The sequence below is a fragment of the Leguminivora glycinivorella genome, chromosome 15 (genome assembly GCF_023078275.1).
Source record: "Leguminivora glycinivorella isolate SPB_JAAS2020 chromosome 15, LegGlyc_1.1, whole genome shotgun sequence".
Classification (NCBI taxonomy): Eukaryota; Metazoa; Arthropoda; class Insecta; order Lepidoptera; family Tortricidae; genus Leguminivora; species Leguminivora glycinivorella.
In genome coordinates, this window is record NC_062985.1 from 20422493 (window position 1) to 20434367 (window position 11875).

The 11875-nt window shown below is 37.1% G+C and overlaps 1 protein-coding gene across 2 annotated transcripts in view; it reads right to left on the reverse strand.

Annotated features, from left to right (window-relative positions):
* LOC125233929 overlaps positions 1-7415 on the reverse strand; it is a 213761-nt gene extending 206346 nt beyond the window's left edge. For both annotated transcript variants that reach the window (XM_048140101.1, XM_048140100.1), the window contains exon 1: positions 7239-7415. The gene's annotated coding sequence lies outside the window, so the exon portion shown is untranslated. The remainder of the gene's footprint in view (positions 1-7238) is intronic.
* Positions 7416-11875: the final 4460 nt, after the last annotated feature.

Consider the following 11875-nt stretch of genomic DNA (forward strand, 5'->3'; position numbering starts at 1 on the left):
AGAAAACGCTAACCCAACTTATTTTAAAAACTACGTTAATCTTTCTTTTATGCGGGGGGCTTCGCCCCCCGAGCCCCCCTTTTCGTTACTCTTAAGGGTAACAAGAAAACCCTAACCCAACTTATTTTAAATACAACGTTTATCTTTCTTTTATGCGGGGGGCTTCGCCCCCCGACCCCCCTTTGTTTGCTCTTAAAAGTCACAAGAAAACGCTAACCCAACTTATCTTAAATACTACGTTGATCTTTCTTTCATGCGGGGGGCTTCGCCCCCGAGCCCCCCTTTGTTTGCTCTTAAAGGTCACAAGAAAACGCTAACCCAACTTATTCTAAATACTACGTTGATCTTTCTTTCATGCGAGGGGCTTCGCCCCCCGAGCCCCCTTTTCGTTGCTCTTAAGGGTGACAAGAAAACCCTAACCCAACTTATTTTAAATACAACGTTTATCTTTCTTTTATGCGGGGGCTTCGCCCCCCGAGCCCCCCTTTGTTTGCTCTTAAAGGTCACAAGAAAACGCTAACCCAACTTATTCTAAATACTACGTTGATCTTTCTTTCATGCGGGGGGCTTCGCCCCCCGAGCCCCCCTTTTCTTTATTCTTAAGGATCACAAGAAAACCTTAACCCAACTTATTTTAAATACAACGTTGATCTTTCTTTTATGCGGGGGCTTCGCCCCCCGAGCCCCCCTTTGTTTGCTTTGAAAGGTCACAAGAAAACGCTAACCCAACTTATTTTAAATACAACGTTTTTCTCTCTTTTATGCGGGGGCTTCGCCCCCCGAGCCCCCCTTTGTTTGCTCTTAAAGGTCACAAGAAAACGCTAACCCAACTTATCTTAAATACTACGTTGCAGATGACAATACGGTCGTAATCAGCGCGGAAACATACGAACAGCTTGGTGAGTACATCAACAAGGCATGTAGTCAGTTGGGACAGTGGTTTGCTGCAAATGGGTTACTCCTTAACGTCAACAAATCCAACGTAATGCTATTCTCAGGGCGAACAACTACTGTATCCCCATCTGTAGTAAACTGCCCCATGCCAATGTGCGGTGAAGCGAAGTTCCTAGGCTTTGTGTTGGATTCGAATCTAAATTGGAAGTGCTATGTTGACCAGCTATGCAAAAGATTGAGTAGTGCAGTCTTTGCGTTGAGGAAGTTGAAACCCCTTATTTCGCATGTTTCATTAAAATCGGTTTACTATGCTCACTTCCACTCGCTAATGACGTATGGAATACTCATTTGGGGAAACTCAACGGATGCCAATCGAGTATTCATTATGCAAAAACAGGCCATACGAATACTAGCGGGTGTGAAGCCTAGACACTCGTGCAGGGGCCTGTTTGTGACGCACAAAATAATGACTCATTTTTCAATATATTTATATGAAGTTATAATGTATGTTAGGAATAACTTATCCTCGTTTAAACGCGTTGAGGTATCCGGTATAAACATTAGAACTACAGGTCGACTAAGAACAGTTCCACGTCGCATGGCACTTGCAACAAAGAATCCGCGTGTCATCGGCCCGACTTAGTATGAGCGATTACCGGCAGAAATAAGGTTAGAGACATCGGATGAAACATTCAAACGTCGATTAAGAAACTTTTTACTGGATAACTCACTGTATTCAATAAGTGATTTTTTTGACATAACTGTATAATTTATTATTCTCACTATCCTATTGTTATTCTGACATTGTTGTGTTTATTTTTATTCATATTACTTGACGATCCTTTTTTGGTGATCATTTCATATTCTGCAAATTTAACTTATTTTAATTATATTGATACCATTTTCTTTTACTTTTTTGACGATCACAATATTAGTATAGATTCTTATAAATTGACATAAATGTAATTTGTACTGTAATCATGCTGTGAAATAAATATATCTAATCTAATCTAATCTGATCTTTCTTTCATGAGGGGGCTTCGCCCCCCGAGCCCCCCTTTGTTTGCTCTTAAAGGTCACAAGAAAACGCTAACCCAACTTATTCTAAATACTACGTTGATCTTTGTTTCATGCGGGGGGCTTCGCCCCCCCAGCCCCCCTTTTCGTTACTCTTAAGGGTAACAAGAAAACCCTAACCCAACTTTTTTTAAAAACAACGTTGATCTTTATTTCATGCGGGGGGCTTCGCCCCCCGAGCCCCTTTGTTTGCTCTGAAAGGTCACAAGAAAACGCTAACCCAACTTATTCTAAATACTACGTTGATCTTTTTTTCATGCGGGCGACTTCGCCCCCCGAGCCCCCCTTTTAGTTACTCTTAAGGGTAACAAGAAAACCCTAACCCAACTTATTTTAAAAACAACGTTTATCTTTCTTTTATGCGGGGGCTTCGCCCCCCGAGCCCCCCTTTGTTTGCTCTGAAAGGTCACAAGAAAACGCTAACCCAACTTATTCTAAATACTACGTTGATCTTTCTTTCATGCGGGCGACTTCGCCCCCCGAGCCCCCCTTTTCTTTACTCTTAAGGATCACAAGAAAACCTTAACCCAACTTATTTTAAATACAATATTGATCTTTCTTTTATGCGGGGGCTTCGCCCCCCGAGCCCCCCTTTGTTTGCTCTGAAAGGTCAAAAGAAAACGCTAACCCAACTTATTTTAAATACTACGTTGATCTTTCTTTCATGCTTCCCCCTCGAGCCCCCCCCCCCCCCTTCCTTTTTCTGTTCTTATCTTCCGGCACCATCATCAGGCCTTGAAACCTAATCGTAGTCATAGTTCATTACAAGACTTTTCTAAGAAGCCCAAAAACAGCTATGATACGATGTTCCATCATGTAGTTCCAGTTCATATCTTCCGGCTCCATCATCAGACCTTGAAACCTAATCGTAGTCAAAGTTCATTACAAGACTTTTTTCAGAAGCCCAAAAACAGCTATGATACGATGTTCCATCATGTAGTTCCAGTTCATATCTTCCGGCTCCATCATCAGACCTTGAAACCTAATCGTAGTCAAAGTTCATTACAAGACTTTTCTAAGAAGCCCAAAAACAGCTATGATACGATGATTACGATGTTCCATCATATAGTTCCAGCTCATATCTTCCGGCTCCATCATCAGACCTTGAAACCTAATTGTAGTCAAAGTTCATTACAAGACTTTCCTAAGAAGCCCAAAAACAGCTATGATACGATGTTCCATCATGTAGTTCCAGTTCATATCTTCCGGCTCCATCATCAGACCTTGAAACCTAATCGTAGTCAAAGTTCATTACAAGACTTTTCTAAGAAACCCAAAAACAGCTATGATACGATGTTCCATCATGTAGTTCCAGTTCATATCTTTCGGCTTCATCATCAGACCTTGAAACCTAATTGTAGTCAAAGTTCATTACAAGACTTTTCTAAGAAACCCAAAAACGGCTATGATAAGATGTTCCATCATGTAGTTCCAGTTCATATCTTCCGACTCCATCATCAGATCAGCTCAACAGTACCATATTATTGTATTGTCATCGGAACTACATATAGCTGCCAATTTTCATTACGCTACGACTCCTGGAAGATGGTTAAATTAGCTTCCTTAGATTCCATTACATACATAGTTACATACACGACGACCTAATAAAAGCGTGTTAAAAACCTATTTTCACGCTGTTAAATACGCTGTTAAAATGAATCGGTTTCATCTTACACCGTGTATAAGATATTACCTACACGTGTCATTACCGGATTATAATAGACTACTTACTTGTACACAAATAGTTTGGCACAGATTGGTGTGAACAATATTCAATTATTAACGCTCTATTGAATTCGATACTGATACTCGAGCTAGCGACGACCGCAAGGTTGTTGCGAGTAATGATTTGGCTCAATGTGGAATATTATTACACCTATTAGCTCACTACAGGCACAGTATAATAAAGAGTAGTATCGTACTGTATGGCTACTCCCGCTCCCTGCTGAAACTGCCGCCCACCCCCTCTCGGTTACCTTACAGTTACCGCCTGACAAAAACGCGAACAGTCTACCTGTCATATCTTACTCATACAAGTTTGATACGCTTTCACCTACACAAGCTTAGAATGTGTGCTAGGAACGCGCCTCTTTCATATTTTTTCTGACTCTCATCCAAAAATATTGATTCCGTATACTTTAAAATACAATCTCAAAATCAATATTTTTGGATGAGTGTCAGAAAAAATAAAACCTAGATAACTAATCTACAGTATGAAGGCCATCAATTGTCAGTAAAATTACCGTAGTTGTAGTTTTAGACACTCAAAGTTGTACTTTATATTTTAGTAGTCGCAGTTACCCCGCTTGACCTTACACAGATTTATTTAGATATTGATAATCAGCTGGGGACTATACCGACTCGACAAATAAACGTTACATTTGCAACGTCAGAAAAGTAATGAAAATAAATGTACCAAACTACAGTTGGTCAGAAAGAACATTATCACAGACTCCATTATTTTCATCAGCCAGTTTCAACCTACTCGGTCATCAAAATCTTCAGAGATCTGGCCAAATGTTCAAAAACTTGGAATTAAGACGTCGTTTACTGTAATAGAACGTGGAGAAACTGTCTGAAGTTACCAAACTTTGCCTTGAAAAGTTAATTGAAAATCTTGGTACCTTTTGCTCAAATGAGAAAGACCCAAGTATAAGTTAACCAATCTCATATCTTTGTAATATTTGGTTAGATTTTATAATTATTATTTATAGTAATATACGTATAATGAGTTGTGCAATCGCATGGAGATAATATGAATAAATTCATTGATACATTCGCCATAAACTTATGCAGCTCACTGTACAGTGCGTTGTCTCATCATGATAATAAACACTTATATAAATTATTCTAAACATATATTTTGTTCTACGTAAAATACATATAAATAGTTAAAGATCAAAAACATTGCTTAAATTAAGTATTTCTCTCTCTGTCAAAAACTGGAGCAATGTGAAGAAAAATCGGAGGAATGTGGTCTCAATATTCGTACTCATCGGGACTCAGACACATACTCACGCCCGTTTACCCAAAACCAAAGAGGATCGAGTATTATTGAGAGTTACTGTCGAAGTAAATGTGTAATCACAGTGCATACACTGCCATCTCTTGACACAGGCTTCAAACTTTTGAACCTCAGTTTTGACAATTTGGTACATAAATTCTGATATGTGTTAAATGACAAATATTAATATTAGCGCCATCTAACTGAGCGTACCCCAAAGGTGTAATGCCATCTAGGCCACCGTACCTTTTTCTGTATGGTACTGATGTACGTTTTTTTGTTAGACTTCATCTGTCTATACGGATTCTTTGCCCAAAACGGATAAGCTGAGATGCTGAAAATGCTCTATTTCTGTTTCAGTGCTAACTTTTTAGCAGTTAAAAGAGTGAATGAAAATGGGATACCGATATTGCAGTGACAGGTTTGATTTCTCACATACGGAAAGGGGGTGGTGAAATTCTTAACCGGTCACTACACGGCAGTTCCAAACCTGTTAGAAGTTTAGTGTATCAGCAATTTCCGAAAAGTTTGTACATTTGGATTACGTCTTCGATTTTGATAAAAATTGGTAGGCTGATAGAGTCCATGATGCTGAGCAAGATTCACTAGGTTTCCCAAAATGTCCCAAGTGGTTTGTATGAAACCTTCCTTTTTTGTTACCAGATTTATATACATTTTCGGTAGCAAAAAAGGAATTGCTGTTATTCTATTGTTCCCAATTAGAGGAATCTATTATTCCTAATCATAGTAAGAGATATTAACAAAGAAACATAATATGTAAAGTTAATTGACATTATAATGCTTTATAACTAATCAGTTTTAGAGTACAAAATTTGTGTTTAAATATTAAATCAGTTTTCATTACCATCAAACGACAGATGTTTGATCCAATTCGAAAATTTAAAAAAATAGACCTTATTCAGTATAAAAAATACTCAACACGATAATTTATGACTGATAATTAGGTTAGGTTAAGATCATAATATATATGTAATGAACTATTCATAAGAGCTTGTAACTAGGCCTACATGAATAAAGATATTTTGAATTGAATTAAGAATTTACATAGACAGCCAATGCCAATGAAAGGCAGACAATGAAATTTTTTAGCTAAAATTACACTAGACGGTCTTGCCTTACTCTGCGCGTGGGGACGGTCAACCCGCCAAGTTAAAAAAAGTGATTTTTATCGCATAAAAATCACGTTTTTTAGGCTTACTTTAATTCACGAAAGTATTAAAAAAAAGCTGTGTACAATATAAAATTTGCTAGTCCATAGGACTATGCGGATCACTCCAGACTACTTTAATAGTCTAGTTTTATCCACTCGAACTTTATATCAAATAAAGTATGCCGGTCTTGCCCGCTCTCTCTCTCTTCCAAGCTATTAATCCCACGTGGTGGTGGGGTCAGCTTTCCTAATCAACCACTTCCACTTCGCCCTATCCTTGACGTCGTCTTCGGACACTCAGCCATATCTTTTAGCACTATTTATGCCGGTCTTGCCCGCACTGACCTTAATTTTAATTTTCTATGACAGCTGCAAGCTGAGGCAACTCGTTTTCTCGTTAGTCGTTAATTTAGTTTTAAAAAGTGGCAATCCAAGGAAAAAGCTACGCGGTTTAAATCTTGAAATAGTATTCCGTTAAAATTTTATAATTTTTTTTTTATATTTAGAAGGAAATTATTTAGTATTAATATAAACAATAAAAAACAAAAAAAAAAAACAAAATTAATAAGAGCTATTGCTCTTATAAATTTTTTTTTTTTTTTTGTAAGAGCTATTGCTCTTATTAATTTTGTTTTTTTTTGTGAACTATTTATTTTAAGATAAAATATAGTGTTTTTTTTATAATTGAAATTATTTATTTTACTACTATACTATGTTAGGTAACCGTCATTATGTTTAAATAATTTATGGGAACATTTAAATTATTAACGAAATCCGTTTACAAGTTAAAGAGGTTTATAATTAATTGCTAATATTAAAGCTTCAAAACTTAAATTTATCCATTTACTTGTTGAGAACCCAACTAAACGGTTGACTAAACTTTACAACAATAATATTCTCCTTAAATGCAGTATTGTTTAGAAATAATTACAAACTACATAACTTGAAACGAACCGCTGCTTAATTTAATTTCAATTTTTCAGTTGATTAAAATTAAAATAACAGACCTGAAAAACCTTTTTGGACTAACGCGACCATCTACTCGACCAAGATACATTACGGACATTGACCTTAATTTAAAAAAAAACTAACCTGCAAAATATAACGGTCATCGTTCGCTGTTTCCGCAACTTGAACACCGGTTCATGTTCACTCACTAAACACAAACACTAAAATTAGTAACACTAAAATCTATTTTACTATACACACACTTTTTATCTCTAAGCTAAAGTAGTTTCGTAGCATTCGTAGCGAACGGATCGTGACCGCTACGCGTCGTAGCAGCCGAGACGGTTGACGTAGCAAGACTGAGGTCTACGCGGCGATGCAGCGCGCAGGCACAGTTACATAAAAAACAGTAGCGCAACTCCTTACAAATGTCAAACCTTTGAAGCAGAAAACTGTGAAGATTCTTGGATGTCTTTACTGTTATTAAACATATCTGTATCTTTGCGGTTGAACTGTAGAAAGTTAATCTTGTAAATAGCTTGAAAAAGTTTAACGAAACATTTCTCTATGAGTGTAAACTTCTGATTATTTTTTATTGTTATTGGCAGTGTTTTTTAAAGTATTATGATTTGAATTTGTCAAAATGGCGTGTGCTGATTTTTATACGTTTTTAAGACGGCTATTCTTCGTTTAGTATTGAGTAACTAATCTCATATTATTATCATCCGGGATGGAGTTCTTCTGTAACGAAATGTAGATGATAGTAATGACATTTTAATAAGTAATAATAAATGAATCCGATAACAATAAAACAATATCGCATATTTATTAAAAAATAGCTTTTGCCCGCAGCTTCGCTCGCGTCAGAAAGAGACAAAAAGTACCCTATGTCACACTCCATCCCTTCAACTATCTCCACTTAAAAATCCCACCACAAGATTGTCAGTCCTGTGCTGTACGATCTGAGATATACATAAATACCTCAACCAAAATAGCAACCTTGCAACCTAAATGGCCGTACAACGTTTTAGAAGACTTTCCTCCCGCGGACGATCCGGCCGCACCTCAGACAATGGCGATCAAATATATGAAAGAGGCGCGTTCCTACGCACACAATCTAAGCTCGTATAGGTGAACGCGTACTATGGTTGTAAGAGTGAAATATGACTGGTCGACTGGTCGCGTTTTTGACGGTCGGTAACTGTGAGATAACCGAGAGGGGGTGGGCGGCACTTTCAGAGGGGAGCGGGGGTGGCCATATTGTACAAAGTACTCTTTATTATACTGTGCTTTGGCTGTGTAATGAGCTGCCGAAGTAGGTAGATGACGACCGGTCTGGCTCAGTCGGTAGTGACCCTGCCTGCTTATTTGTCATGTGTGCTGAGCACAGTTATTTTGTTCCTGAGTCATGGATGTTTTCTATCTATATAAGTATGTATTTATCTATTTACGTATGTATATGTCGTCGCTCAGCACCCATAGGCCATAAGCTTTGCTTAGTTTGGGGCTAAGTTGATCCTGTGTACGGTGTCCCCAATATTTATTTATTTGTTCCCGATGAACTACAGTATGGAGATCTTCAAAAGAAGACTATACATATTTCTAATGGGTCGGCAACGCGCATGTGACACCCCGTGAGTTGCACACAAAACAGCGAATATTTAATTTTAAATAGCGACAAGTCCAAGTATTAAAATTTATGCTTCAAAGCAGAGAGTTAAAATAGACAAACATGTAAGTGATGAATGTGATTTAACCTACGGAGTTCCACAGGGCAGTGTATTAGGGCCCACGCTCTTTCTAATATACATGAATGAACTTTGTAATCTGCACATCGATCAAGGGTCTATTATTGCTTATGCTGATGACACAGCGGTTGTTTTTTATGGAGATACCTGGGATGAAGTACGTAGAGTTGCGGAACTCGGACTAGCCAAAATTTCCCGCTGGCTCCAGTCAAATCTTCTCACCCTAAACACCGACAAATCAAACTATATATGTTTTTCAAAATATATAAGAACACAACCACCCCATATGTACACAATCAGGATCCACAACTGTAATGACTTAAGTCAAACTAACTGCTCTTCTTGCTCACCTATCACTAAAGTTGATGTTGTTAAGTACCTGGGCATTATGATAGACCAGCGACTAACATGGCATGCACACACAGAACTGATCATGTCACGTACTCGTAAGCTTATATGGACTTTTAAAAATCTAAGACACATTGCGACCAAAACTCTTCTCAATCAAATTTATACTTGTTTAGCGCAATCTGTTCTTACATATTGCATCTCAATCTGGGGTGGAGCCACTAAAACCAAATTTCTCCAATTAGAGAGAGCTCAACGAGCGTTGCTCAAGGTCATGTACCTTAAACCATACAGGTTCCCTACCGACAAGCTGTACGAAATTAGTGACCTTCTATCGGTGAGAAAACTGTATGTGTGGAATGTGACTCTTCGAAGACACAAAAGTACTAAATATTGTAAAGTGGATACGTTAACCAGGTCCACAAGGAAAAAGAAACGTAATGTTATCCCCACTCCAATAACAAAGTCTGCTTTTGCTAGGAGGCAGTATATCGCTCTATCTGCTAAATTATATAATCATTTGGATAATGACACTGACCTGTACCCCTTTTCTTATAAAGAATGTAAAAATAAAACACTAAACTGGCTTAAAACTAAAACCTATGCAGAGATAGAAGACTTGTTAGTTAAAATCATCTAGCTCCTATCGAAACTGAATATTTAATTATTTATACAATTTTTACTCGCATGTTAACATATACTTCACGCACTCTTTCTCTCACACGCACACACACACTCTCTCTCTCACACACACACACACACACACACACACACACACACACACACACACACACACACACACACACACACACACACACACACACACACACACACACACACAACAACCGCGCGCGCGCGCTCACTCCCGAGTGGCTCTTAAAACTAACCTAGTGCTTTCTTCTTTTAATTACTATGCATGATCTCTGTAATGTTAGATTGTTACACTAATTAATTTTTAATTTTCAAATCAAGATGTTGTTTTCTTGTTTACTTTTAATAACTTATGTTTGTTATCGTTAGTTAGCAACCCAGTAAGGAAGAGCGGTGTCTCTTGACACAGGTATCTTGTATACTTAAAAAGAGACACCATCATGTATATTGTTAAGTTCTGAAGTTAATGAATAAACCATTTTTATTTTTATTTATTATTTATTATTAAATTTCTTTTCAGGAATATTTAATCTAAAAAAAAAATTAAAAAAAAACATACAGACGACTTGATAACCGTCCTTCTTGAGATATGAGGCGACGGTTAAAAATGAAAAGGATGGCGATACTGCTTAATATAATTATTTTCTCCGCCCACGCACGAGACGTGAAACATTATGCTTTAATTAGCTTTAATAAATTGTTTGAAACTTTGCTTTGTAAGTATTAATAACCATGTCTGTTTTAATCTTGAGCAATATTTTTAACCGATAATAGTATTTTATACAATCGTGATATAATACAGAGATTTTCAGTCGAGTACCATGTTTAGGCCACGAAGTTTGCTGAGTGGCCTAATAGACGAGAGTGAAGAACTCAATTATATCACTATTTAATTGTATAGAATTACAATACTATAAAACCAATACGGAAAAATGTGAAAAAAGGCTGTATCATACATTTCGACTGACATGATGCGGCTCATTTAGCTACGGAACAATCGAATTTTTACCATACCTATTATTATTGTTATTTGACATTGAGATGGAAAGTAATGGCGTACTCCTAAATGCAGTCCTTTCCCACATAAGTTTACAGCGGGGCGAATCACTACTGGGGGGAAATTGTAACTTATCCATTTTTGTTTTCATTATATTACACTATTAAGTTGAGTTCCACAATATATTTGTATCCGCTTAACACGCGTGCTATATATACTTAAAAGGTGGACAATATATTTAATAATGAAACCATTGTAAAACATGAAAAAATGGATCAGTTGCAATTGTCTCCCAGACGGAATTGACCTTACGTGTAAAATATCAAAAGTACGAGTACCTATGATTCTCGCATACAAGATGGTTGTATTATACCTAGTTATTTTCCCCTCACTAGCTCGGAAACACGTGTTTTGTCCTTTAATACCAGCGGGTAAAAACGCATTTTATCCACTAGTGGGTAAAGTAATTTGACCTAGAATAAAGTCAAATTAAATGCTTTAAAATTGATAAAAGTAGGTGAATCTAGTAATAAAGATGATTTACCACCTGTGGAACTACTGGAAGCAGTGATAAACGCATTTTTTGCGTAGTAGTTTCCTCGCTGTAGTGAGGGGAAAAGTTTTGTGTTACACTCGGGTGCAAATGTATTTTACTTCTCGTGTGTTAAAAAACTCGCAAGTTCAGGATTCTATTCTCGAACCACTCGCTTCGCTCGTGGTTCAACTATAGAATCCTTTCACTTGCTCGTTTTTCAATTCCACACTCGGCGTTAAAATACAACTTTGCCTCCTTGTATAACAAATAACTATTGTTTAGGGAGCCTATTCCTGCCAACAAACTGTAGAACAGTTTGTTGGCAGGAATAGGCTCCCTTTCATCACATTACTGTTGTTTCACTTAGGTGATAAAGTCTTAGTACAAATTACAAACATAGTTAGTTACTTAATACTACTTACTAAATTTTATTTTATTTTAATTACGTATTTAACTAGAGTTACTATCAGTATCAAATTTTTTCAACATAAACTTTTTTAAT